General features: G+C 41.0%; 1 protein-coding gene across 3 annotated transcripts in view; it reads right to left on the reverse strand.

The window, feature by feature from the left end:
• Positions 1–6,348, reverse strand: part of LOC111262654 (uncharacterized) — a 17,304-nt gene extending 10,956 nt beyond the window's left edge. Inside the window, exon 1 of one of the 3 annotated variants that reach the window (XR_015312009.1) lies at positions 5,020–6,348. The gene's annotated coding sequence lies outside the window, so the exon portion shown is untranslated. Of the gene's footprint in view, positions 1–1,701; positions 1,859–5,019 lie in introns of those variants that run through there. The other 2 variants (XM_022837063.2, XM_022837064.2) reach the window with 2 other exon arrangements.
• Positions 6,349–13,241: the final 6,893 nt, after the last annotated feature.

Genomic DNA, 13,241 nt, shown 5'->3' on the forward strand with positions numbered 1-13,241 from the left:
ATATTATACTGCATTTCAGCGTCGGAACGACAATCTTATTTTCAGAAGTCATAGACCTACAGAAGCTAAACAAACTCACAGGAGATCCTAGGATGAAGGCTCAAATTTTGTTACGTATATCGTGGACAATTAACCAGATATAAGCAGTTTTCAGGACACAGTTATACGAAGCACAAGTCTAATATATATAATTTATAAATTTGTGATAGTTATTATTATAAATTAAATATTAATAAACGTTTTTAGAAGATGAATCAACCGATTATAAAGTATCCGTTTTTCTCGCTATTTATTAAATTTCTAACTTAATGGGGACTTTCGGCCCGGACTTCTAAACCACTGTTCTATCATCGCCTTTGACGTGCACGAAGGTCTTCTCTATTCCCATAATGTAAAAAAGTGCTCTTGATTTCTAATCCACGTCAATCATCAGGAACGCCATAAAGTTCGATCAGGAGTCATTTGAATACAAATTTTAGGCACAAAGCTGTGGGCAGTTTGCCTAATCATTGCAGGCATAACTAAATCATGACAATAGTGCGTGTCCTTTGAGTGACCCTGTCCTGCCCTTTTCAACGGGGCTGTTCCGTCAAGCCAACCCGGTATCACTACGCAAATCATACAGTTTCAAATATTAGAGTAGTAATAAATGCTATCAAGAACCCTGAACTCGTTTTCTTTGACCACGTCTATGTATGCAAAAGGATCGAAGTTAGACAAGTTTCGCGGTGGCGTTCGCATTTAGTACCAAAATCAAAAAAAAAATAAGCTACCGAAAGTGCAAGTCTCCTTTTAAACAACTGTTCACATTTAGGTGTTTACGGAGCCAGCACACCCTAAAGCCCCCCCCGCTGAAAACTCATAAATGTATTGATGAAAATCTCACTGATTTGCAGATCCGTGTTGCTTTTTTTTGTCCGGTAGCTCTTCGAATGCAAAAAAAAATATAATTGTTATTTATGCAGTGCTTCTTTTTGATATCACATCTTTTCTCTAGGTATTTCGAATCAACGCATAGTAAATGCTGTTGGCGACTGTGAACTTTTAGACCATGGTATTTAAATGTAATTTATATACGATATTAAAATAAAGATATCAGAATTTTTTCAGTTTCTCGGAAACAATGAGGTTTACGAGAAATGGGAGTACTAACTTTAGGTGACTTCTTTTGTCCAGACACCAACCAAGAAAACTCTCGAGAGTTTTGATTGCATTTTTGATTAAAAAACGGTAAAATTTGTCGCTATATTGTCTTCCATAGAAAAGTGGGGTGGTACTTTAAATGCTATTTTTAATCACAGGTAAATTAAATAATTTACTTGTTTTTTTTTTCTTTTTTCTTTTCTGTGAGGGAAACTGAAGTTTGTATTGAAATTTCGAAAACGGCACTTCCAGATAGAGATACTGCCCTTTACAAACGCACCCTGCGTTTCGCGAGGATCAATATCACTTCATCGTTCTTGGTAATCGCACAGATTTTAGGAACGTTTAAAAGGATCGATTCCAGTTTTATTACTTTACCACGCCCAGGCAGGATCCTCTTAAAATGCTAACAACAGCTTATGTCCTATAAGCATACACGACGTGTAAGCAAAATACAGAACTTTTAGCGCAGAGTGATACGAGGCGTTTAGAAAGGTACGCCCAACGACATGAACGTAGACTATTAAGCCGCGCATGCAACATACGGCCTTCACTCACTTGAGACAATGAAGTGTGCCATTGACGAACGTATCCTGCGTTGCTCACTCCGTTGGTTCCTTCATTCACTTTCACGGCTGAAGATCAGTGAAACCTGATTTACACACAACGTCCCCACCCTTCAATTCGTTCCCAACGTTCCTGCACGGATGAACTAACCAGCTACATCGATGATTCAGTCGACTAAAATTATCTGTGAAAGAGAGTTAAAGTTCATCATCGCGCCACGACTAGACCAAGCTTGGGGCATGCAGACCCAAAACTCCCATAGCAGCTACTTTAATAGCTAGCTGCAGGCCCTATGTAGATCTAATGCGAACTAACACTCGAATGTTCTTCGCCTCCGAGGAATATCAGCTAGACAGCGTCCCGTGTGCGAAGCTGCAATTCTCTGCCCGAATAACATGCAAAGGGAGACAAATAGTTCCACAGCGGGATGACGTTTTGATATCTCAGTGTTACATCCTACGCCGGGGACGGATTGGGGGGTGAATGAGGAAATGAAGGCCAAAGGTATCGACCGCTGTCATATCACGTTTAGCCAGAAAGGCGCTTGCGACTACGTATGCGACTATAATACATTTCTAAAACTATACGAAGTTACTACACGGCAAAGTATAATGCAACGCTGGCTGCATCGGTGCGAGACCAAATCATCCAAGCGACATACAGAAGGAAGGGTTTGTGCATGAGGGCTCTGCAGGTGATCGGCGGAAGGCGCCACCCCACACACCTCTCTCAGTTATATATTGAAATTCGGTTTTGCTGACAGATTTGTTTCATTGCTTTCGACGTATCTACTCAGCCAGCTCCTGTTGGTACACAACAATAAGCAGAGAACGTGTTCCGGAGTTTGTTTCCGTAACAAGCCAGCAAACTTGAATTTTATGTTATCGTATTGTTGTCACGCGAATTTTATCACTGCGGTACGGTGCTAGCAGTAATTTGTATGTGGATCAATATATGTGTGCATCGTTAATGCTATGGAAATGGCATATGTGGCCTACAACAATATCGTGTTGTATGGAGACTGCATACACGCAGTCATCCATATAAACGTGTGCGGCACGTCCGTCGACTAACACTTGCTTTCTTTCACCATCAACAATTTCGTCACCGATATGATTGTAAGAATGGAAGACCGGCGCATATTTCTAACGGGCGTGTACGTCTGCTAACAGACTTTAAGCAGAAACTAGCTGGGAACAGCGCTGCGTACTGCCCCACAATAATTCAGTTTTACACACTAAAGTCTCCTTTGATCTGGGAGGCAGAGGTGTTATCAGAAGATACAGTACGATCAATCCTGACTGAAGTGTCAGTAGAGCAAGAAGGGAAGCACGTCCCGGTCACTGATATAAAATTATTAATTAATCTGAAGATTTTTGTGCGACCTGAAACAGTCAACGGGTTCATCGGGAGATGTCAACGGGGTTCATATAGACACAGAGAGCGTACAATAAGGCCTAGGTTCGATCGGTGAACATGCTCAAGCGAAGCAACCGCTCAAATTATTGCCGACCCCCTATCATCTGGCTGGACCTAACATAAGGCTACGACAAAGAAGTTGTAATGGTCGTTAGGTAATTGGCTATATTAATCAAATCTATTAAAACATGACTTTTAGGTAGAATTGTGCCGAAATCAAATAGAGCTATGTCTGACACGTGTCACTATCACAAGTGATTGGGAAGACAGCGTATGTCTCTGTATCGCGTATACGTAATTCTGCAATAAGATAACTACTGTTTGACGTAAAGCCGGCCCGGAATAATAAAGCGATCCATGGATGAAGCGATAATTCGTACTTCATCCCTATACATTAGCTCGGCTCTGAAAACAATTAGACAGAGGCCTTAGCATACGCTCTATGTAGACGCTTAAGGTATTTAAACGCCACAAGAAGACTTACCCACTTTTCGTGATACGTTTGATCTTCTCTAAAAAGGTAACAAATTCAAAAGTACTTGGTCATCCTGAGAGGAAGAGATGCTACAAGTACGCTACCTCTGTATGTACACACTCGTTGGAAAGCCATGGTGCAACGCGCCATATTTTATATTACTGTAGAGGAACTGATCGAGTGTCGTTTCAAAACGGCTTCGTTTTTGGAACTTGTAAGTTGCCGCCGAAAGAGTTTCTTTTCTACCCAACTGTGGACAGAATCTGTGCAAAAGGCGTTCATGTCGGCAAATTTCCTCAACTTACCATTGAAGCAATTTCCACGCCTGTACGATGATCGGATAGTCGTTCAGGCATATTACGCAGCTGGCATGCAAAACAGAACGCCCTTTCATCTCGCTTGAAGGCGAAAACTACATTGGATTTTTACATAGACGCACACTTCTTTCCTGGGACGTCATCGTTTAGTAACAGAAGTACTACTATACAACACAAACAGCTTTCGATTCTTTTGTCGCACAAGGGTGACATCTATGTAACTATAGCTGTTATGGAAATACTAATGTCCATTTGCTACAAATAAATGTCACAATCCAAACTCATACTTCTACCATAACTTGCAGCAATTGATGTAGCATACTAATTAAGTTAAACTCCTTAGATTTGGCGGACGAAATTAGGCGGAAATACGTAAAGCACTCCATATAAAACTTCGAGATTAAAATTCTGTTTCTCGACCTGGGTGCACTTATATCTTAAGTCTTGATCGCCACGGAAGCTTGTACAGTATCAGTAAACCTAGATTTATCCACTCAAGTTCTGTCGCTAGTGTATTTCATTTTCACACTACTCGTCAAAGGTCTACAATTAAAATGGCTGCAAATGTATTTGAAAAGCCTTTAAATTACGGTCGTGCTAGAGTATCCATAAGCGCTAATGCATACGAACTAGCGAAATGTTTTCTATTTAATTCGAGGCGAAACACGCAGAAAGCACCTAACATTTATTTAATATAGAGTAGTGCTATATAAATGCTCAAAGACCAACACATCGTCGGGTCCGAACGACTTCCTAAGATAAGGCCACGTTTTGTGCTGGCGCCAACATGGAGCGACTGTTTGGCGCCAGGCGACTGCTGATGCGTTTACTGTATTTGACTCGTCTATGTAGTTGACGTTGTATTCCGTCTGTTTATCTATGGGATCACATTGGCTGGCGTGATAACCAGCGTTACAGGACGCGGGCTTTCCATTGGTGCAGTTTTCTACTCATAGTAAAATCTAGACAAATGAGAATTTGTGGACTTAAAAAAATTTTAAAAATAATCTATTGGGTTTTAATCCCAGACTTGAAACCCAACTCATTACGCAAAAGAAAGGCACCTTTTTATGCTATAAATAAACAAAGGCTACTCACCAGTTCGACGGGGTTCATGAGTTCAGCAAGGTGGTTTATCACTATCTTTGGGCAAGTGATTTATCTTTTGGCCTTCTCAAACTCCTTCACAGCAGAACACTGAACTTGTCGAAGGAAAGGCACTGATCCTGATAATCGGCATCCAAACAGTTGCTAAGATTCGACGGCTCCAGAGCGTCGTCCTTGACAAATTTTAGAAGGAATGTTTCCCTGACCCGTCTTCAAAGACACGAACTCCAATATTAAACTGAATAATTCAAAAAAACTTCTAGTGGGGTTTGAGCACTTGAATTTGTTCCGAAAAATCGTTTCACTAAGGATATTTATTCGTTTAGGTCTCTATCTGGCTTCAATATGCGTATATTGGCAACGAAAGTCGCTAATAAGCGCCTCCTCTGTCTTCTTGGACTATGACAGGGTTTTTTGCTCGTTGTATCCACACGTACTCCTCCTGTGTCCGTCGCAGTAGTCTTAGACATGCGCATGTCTCAGTGATCGTCGTGATCGTCGAGAACCTCGCTATTTCTGCGTCACTAATCGTGACAACACTGGCCCCTTCGAGCGTGTATTCTTGTTTCCGGAGTAGCCGTTGAGTGCTAGCTCCCGTCTCTTCCTTCCTAACTTCGCAACTGTGCACTAACTTCGCAACGTCTGTTTCAGTGACACACAGGACGTTAGAGGATCGCCACCCAGACAAACAATCACTAGTGGAAATTACCCAACGGAATTTCGAGCAAATTAACAGCAGCGAAACGAGTAGGAGCAGCTAAACCATTCAACAGCTTACGTGCAACACAACTTTTTATGGCAATTATCCGCGAATGGGTTCTCTGGTGCGAGCTTCCTCCTTCGTTATTTGCAGTGGATCCCTATTAGGGGATCGCTGCCAGTCGTAGACACGCTGGCCTCTTCGGCGGCGTCTACCAACGGCCTAACGCCAAGCGTCAAGTGATGATCCACCGGCCGGAGCTGGCGGCGTAGATCTGGCCTGACAACTCCGGTGCCGCTGGGCCTCTGTTAACTCTTATGTTGTCTGTTTATCGCGGCCATCACCATCGCGCATACTACAACAACTGCCAGTACTATTATAGATCATTATCCACCGACGACAAAGCGCTTTTGTTAGTCCAACAGACTGGCCGAGCAATCATCGCACTTTTAAATCCACCGCGACCGCCGCTGGCCGACGCCGTTAGTGACAGGGCGACGAGTTGATGAAACGGACGTAGCGCCGTCATTACCGCCATCCTCGCAGCACCGTCGCTAGGACTGACGTTGCGGCAGCAGCAGCCCCAATAGCTAGTCGCATCGCACAACAGGCCATTACAGCCGCCGCTGACGGCAAAGACATCGGGGCACGAAAATACAGACGACGATTTGCAGTCCCAGGCAATCAGATCTGTGACGCTTTCAACAACGATAACAACAACAACACGTACAGCTACAACAGAACAACTCCTACACCAGCGGACGATGACGGTAGCGCTGGTAGTATTGATGATAAAATCTATAAGATTTAGGACCCGTGTAATGAAGGCACAAATTTTAGGAGCCAATAGTGGTTGTAGCTGGCTAACAGCTAACGCCAGATTCGTTTGCTGTAGTAGCAGGTGGGGCTATAGTTCGCAACAGTTGTAATAGGAACACATAAGCACATGCCGCTGTCGATGGCTGGTTGTCGATCTTCACAGCCAGAGTCCTAACTGATTCGCTGATGGAGGAACGGGCGAACGTCAGAACTGCTCAGTGCAAAGTAACAGAAGGACTTATAGAAACCTCTCGCAGTTTAAACCCTTTCTGTCTCCCCTTCCCAGCAGTTTCGTCGTACTGAGGCATTTTCTGGTAACGTTAACAACTACAATCTGGCTGTCAACTGGAAGCACGGCATCTTGAAAATACAATTAAGAAAATAAGCTAAACATTCATGTCTAAAGACACGGTGGCGGGCAATAGGTACTACCCTATCACCTATATACACGCTTAAGTATTTACCATGCTTACGGAACCAACGACGGGAAATGCAGGTTTGGGATCACACTGCATACGTATTTGGAAACTTTTGGTTGAAGTCCAAAGCTTGCAAATGCAGTGCTTCTTAATAATATTCAATGAAACACATATTTATCGAAGACAACGTTCGAATAGAAAGACGTTGTTTAAGCAGAATGCTAAGATAGGTATATAGTATATAATTTTGACCTTCCTATAGAGCACTGTGATAAGCTTCTAGGAAAGTTATACCTTCAGACGAGACCATTTACAAATAGGCACCCAAAATCGAGTGCACTTTTTTCACGTTTGAAACAAACGTGAAACTCTTGCGTAGAAAAATATGCGCTTTAATGATAGTTTGATTTCATAATGTGTCAACGATCCGTTTTTTGCTAGGAAACGCTGCCCAATGGAGACAAAGCACTTTTCAAAGAAACAAGTTGTGAGACTCCAATTTGACATTTCATATCAGTCACTTACAACCATACATCAATCGCGTTTTTTATCCGAACCGGATAAGTTAAACATAAATTGAACAAGTTGCGTCGATTTTTCTCTGCATGGGGAACGTAACTTTACCGCTCACATAAGCTATAGTCAATATGAAAAACGTGAAATGACCAAAACGCTAACAGACAACAGTCCCCATTTACTTGCGTCGAATATAGTAGAGTTAGAAAGCTAGCTAATAGGTCACAGAAAAGGCCTCAGGGGTTTATCACCGGCTCAGTCCTTGGGGAGATCAAAGAACTTCCTCCAAGTATCTCCGAACGACAAGTATCGAAGGCTGCTATAGATCGTTGGCTAGAGAATACGCGGAAGAGGAGAGGTTTAGAGCAATAGACTTGATCAAGAAACACCATGCGTTCGTGGCGACGAGAGAATAAGCTCATTACTGGGATTGGTAGAAATGTTACACAACACACATTTTGAAGTGTAGCAGAGAAACAAAGGCAAAATAGAATATATATATATATATATATATATATATAGCGTAATGTGACATAGTTCAACTGTTTCGGTTAACATTCTAACGACAGCTAAGACCAGCAGAAAAGATAGCGCCCTTGTTTGAGACGCTAAAAGAGCACGACAGACCTGGAAATCAGATACTCGGAACATCTGTTGGCTTATTAACAATGGCACGACCGCCATACAGAAGAACGTCGCTATGACGGGCTATGGTACCACTTACCATACCAGCATCAGTTATTATTATAATTGTTATTATGTAGGCAATAGCTATAGTTTGAATGGAACAGCGCATTAACAATGATTAGCTGTAGCGCAAGCGGTTGATGCAGAACACTTCACCAGAACGCAATAGAGGTCTGCACTTTCATCCTGCTAACTGACAACCAACTGAATAGACGTTATTATCTACACACTTAGAATGGCCATTATTTGTGCTATTATCTTATTATTGCCGCTCAAAACATCTACTTGGACCCTCAACTCGTCTACAAGGACTTTTTTCCTTCGAAATTCGCGCGACACCCATTGCACTTAGCGACAAGTTTTGCTGACACCTGGGTATGATGTACCTAAAGAATGTATTAACGCTGAGTATTTTTTTTCCTGCGACGGTTCGGAGCGTACTTGCATGGCTGCGTAGAGACGCGTGTATAGTAATACCATAAAAGTGGAAAATTTTTAGTCACCGAAGTAAGATGAGCGCGCAGTTCATCTTGGCATAACGCAGTACTAAAGTTAAAAAAGGCTACTAACTCTTGGGACCAGTATACCGTTACTTTCATAGTGTTGGCTGTAGCTTCTGTATATTACGCTTTTTATTTTGTTTAATTCGAGCTACAACGGGCAATCTATCAAAATGGAAAATAAGGCCATTTCATTATAATGGACGCAATTGCTATATTGTTCTTTTCATTGAGCAACGTCTACCAACGAAATGTTCTCGTAGTTATAGCTAGCAGCAATCAAGATGTTGATACGACAATAAGTTACTTTTGTCATTAAAAAGCATCCCTTTGCTGTCACACACACATTGAAACGCAGATTAATATGAACCACGCAGGAACACGTATTGACCCGCCCGAAATATTGCGACCCTGTCAAGCCGCAATGAGATACACGGCGGCGTTCACGCGCTATGGTGGAAAGGAAGATTTCGGTGGCGCCAATCTGTCGCCATCACAAAGTCATGAACATACCGCTGTATCATGCAGACAAACGAACGTAGACAGGAAGATCTCTTAGAGGGCTTCAAACAGAAGAATTGACCCAGCGTTACTGCGGTTTTTTCACGTGCGACAAGAAAAGCCGCAACCGTTAGCCGCAAGCAGCGACCATCAGGGATGAGGCAGCGTCTGCTAGCCGGCCACCGGAATCAAACTGACTGAAATAAAACGGAACGACAGTACGAAAAAAATACTGGATATACGTCTGGGAATAACGCGAGAAAAATATGTATGAATGGACTCAGAAAAATGCATGCAATAAAAGGCTTCATCCTCTTGATTCATCCATAATTATATAATTCGTAATTTAGTTTGAAACACGTTCACAAACGAATTGTGTCGGGTTCCAAAATCGTAAAAAAACACGAACGATAAAGGTTTGTAATCCTTTTTGAAATGTGCCGTCGATATTTAATGTCTTCATGCAATTTTGTATCCGTCGTGTAGTCTGTTGATCCGAATTGTATCTATTAATAAAGTGGAGAAGCAGATCTTTTACACTAACCGAACGCAGCAGGAAATCAAAATTTGGCAGCTTTTTCAATCATGAGGAGTCGAGGAAAAATCAATTTGACATGGTTCTAATATGAAAAAGCCTTTTTTCCTTGCATAGGCAAGTTTCAATTAAATATCCAGGGGAAAAAAAATCTTTGCTTTTTCTTTTGTTTGTTGTCAAAAAGGTCCTTGAAGGTCAAACGCTTATTAAAGAAATATTTTTTTATTTCTTTACCCTAGGATTATATCGTTTACCCTCTTAGAATTCTGCTTTTGTTCCTTGAGCACTACTTAGCTTGAAAAATTAAGATTCCGGTGGAGATGAGAATTGCTGGCGAGTACACTATAGGTACTGCAGTTTCGAAATAATTGGGTTTTGCCAAAAGTAGCAATTATTAGATTGTACATGAAAACTGTCACTTTTTATTTAATAAAAGAAGCAGTGTTTTATTCGAATTTTGGCTACAAATTTATTTACTATTCATCCGCCGTCACTCTCTATAGCTTTCACCAATCTTTCGACCCTTTTCTTTACTTAGTCTTCTCAAAGGGTTTTATCTCTGTAGTTTTGGAAGAACTCAACTATCTATTTTTTTTTTGGCGCACTCTTTATTATTATATATGAGCGTTGTAAATTTCACTCGTCAAGTGTTAATCCATTAGCACGACGTCTGAAAGATATGGAGTGAGCGGAAGGGCCTTTGATTTAAACTTTTGCAGCCCGATCTTAACGACCTTTGCCTAGTGTGGTATGTCATTGTTATAGGGAAAAAGAACTTCATCTATCAGACCTTCTTTATTCTCATTCTACCTTGCTCATTCTACGCGAATCAGCCATATACAGAATTATTTTGATCGTCCTGTCTTTCCCAAATATTTTGTAAGACGCTTCCAATTTCATTAAATGCAAACCATGTTGTTAGCAGGGTGGAAATTAAATCCCGTCCTCGACGTATCTATCGCGGCATCCCATTTCGTTCTCGGCTTCATTTCGACGTAAAGATAGAACTTGTCTTTTTTTTTGGTCGTCCTACGTCTGTGTAGAAACTTGTCATTATGTTTTGCCTCCTAGACGGGATGGTGAGCGACAATGAAACGCCATGTTTCCTTTTGCTTTTCATTAACCTTACAAGAGCCTCGTAGTTCCAGTAAATCCTGCAGATTCAAGACTGCCAACAATCATACGGCTTTAGCTCATCTTTTCGGCCATTTCACGAGTCGTTTGCTGCGGCAATGCAGAGGTACCTGCCTATACGTGCTTTTCATCGGGTTCGAATGACGGACCGCGGTGGAGTGCATACTTCATTCATAGGATGCCACCATTGCTGAACTGCCGCTTTTGAGGCGTCTTTTCATGTATCGGGTTCACGCAGTGCACGGCACAAGTTACCCGGGCTGTTTCCGTAGCTTGGTGGCCGTATCTATATAAACTGAATAAACTATCTATATAAACTGAATAAAGTATATACCAAGAAAAGCATACCTTCTTTCATGAACTAAGATTTCACGCTTTCCACAGTGAAATCGCAATTTCGAATGAAATATCGAAAGAAATAATAGAACGGCAAACGTGAAATAGAACATTTGTAAGAGAAATCGTGATCATTTTGCCTTCTAACCTAGTTACTCCGTATTCATGTTAAAGGGTTCATGAAAAATCTGTTTAGGTTAAGTTTAGGGATTTCTTGATGCTCAAATATTTTTAATGAACTTGAGAAGTCTTTCTATTACAGGTTTTAAACCTGCCACTTTTACACTTTTTTTTTTACTATTTTTCAAAGGCTGATCGGTTTAGAAGAGCCCAGCTACAGGCTTCTGTGGCTTGCTACGAGGCATTTTAAAAATCTTATGCGGACGTTGGTAGTGCCCGTAATAGCTTAGTGGGTAACTAAGCCTAAGATTAAGATCTTAGGCACACGTGGTGACCTAGGTTCGAATCCAGAAATAGACATGCCTGTTCTGAGCCGTCTGATGGGACCGCGGCAGTGCGGGGCGTAAAACTTGAAACGTCTAGTTCAAGTAAAGGATGCAATGAGATTCGCCCTCCTCAGTCGTTATAGCTAGTTCATGAGCCACTGAGCGGCCATCGTAAACCCCAATAACTTGAAAAGTCAGAGGGTCTCAGTTATGAGTTTAGCCCAAAAACCGCGTACTTATAAGTGGCGGACGTCGGTGTATGCATGTACGCCACTTCGACGGGAAATTCTTTCTGTTTTTGATCTCTATACAATTCTGGTTCAGTTATGCAACAGAGATGCAAACACATGGTCTCAAAACTGTTGTTGTTGTTGTTGTTGTTTCTCTTTCCTGCGTAAATTCAGCTATTCACCGAAATTCTGCCACGGCCTAGTCGAATTTGCACGTAAATGTGGCCGCCATCCCTCAAATGCTTTAAAACTTGAATATTCAAGTTACATTATACACAAATGATACTACTAAATGGTACTACAACTTACACTAGCTTAAAACTATGTTCCTAATTAGTTTGAAAAATGGACATGCAGATAAGACTACAAAGACAAAAAAGACACGCGTATTTTATGAATAACTTTTTTTTTCTTAAATGAAAATGTCTATTATCATTATTGTCATTAATTCTTTTATCGTTCTTTTCGTAACTGTTGCTCATACCAATCAATGCCTTCCATTCTGGCTTCAAATAATTCCACACACACATATAATTTGTTATTTGTTTCTCACATACATTTCACACTGGCGTTCGTAAATTCTGCCTTGGTTTTTTGCCGTACCTCGGCTTTCATACAGGGACGTCCATCAGAATATTTCTTCATATATATATATATAATTAATACCATTTTATTATTTACAGAGACTATATCTATAATTCAGTCATTATGTACTTTCTACACTAATAATACGCACTATTAATGCGTGCGGTTCCACCCATTCTGCTGAATAAATTCAACACACACTTTATGTCCCCCATGTTTCAGTCATGATTTTGGTTCGTCTCACTCATAGTCGCATTCAGCCTACGAAGAAAAAAGGTCGATTTGTGGTAAACAGTTTCCCCGCCCTTTCCTCCGTGCACCAGATAATTCTCACAGTTAAGTTTAGTAAAAGCACCTGTGCTCAAGGTCCTCTTTTTTCGTGTGAAGTGTGCAAAGACGTTTGATAATAACAAAATCAACTAATAGCTACTTCCAAGTTAGACGACGCAATAGCAATCTAGGTCGTGAATTGACTAATTCCTCAAATAAAGTCAACAGTTTCAGCGACTAATGTTTTGAAAAATGTACTCGTGTATTCGCTATTCGATACTAGTGGACACGGAAACTTCGTAAAAAACCTTCTTCTAAGAATTAAAAAAAATCTTTGAAGCCTAGCACAGTTGATATCTCAACGATAAACACTATTTTTTTTTCATCTTCTTACGGAGACTTATACGCAAAATACGGCTTTATCAAGTTAATAAAATATGTGTACTCCTTTCTCAAGCAAATATACCAGCACGTGATGCTTAATGATTATGAATAATAATGGTGATGACTTTTTGCGCCTTTTATATATATACTT

This window comes from Varroa jacobsoni, unplaced genomic scaffold, assembly GCF_002532875.2.
Source record: "Varroa jacobsoni isolate VJ856 unplaced genomic scaffold, vjacob_1.0 scaffold_689, whole genome shotgun sequence".
NCBI lineage: Eukaryota > Metazoa > Arthropoda > Arachnida > Mesostigmata > Varroidae > Varroa > Varroa jacobsoni.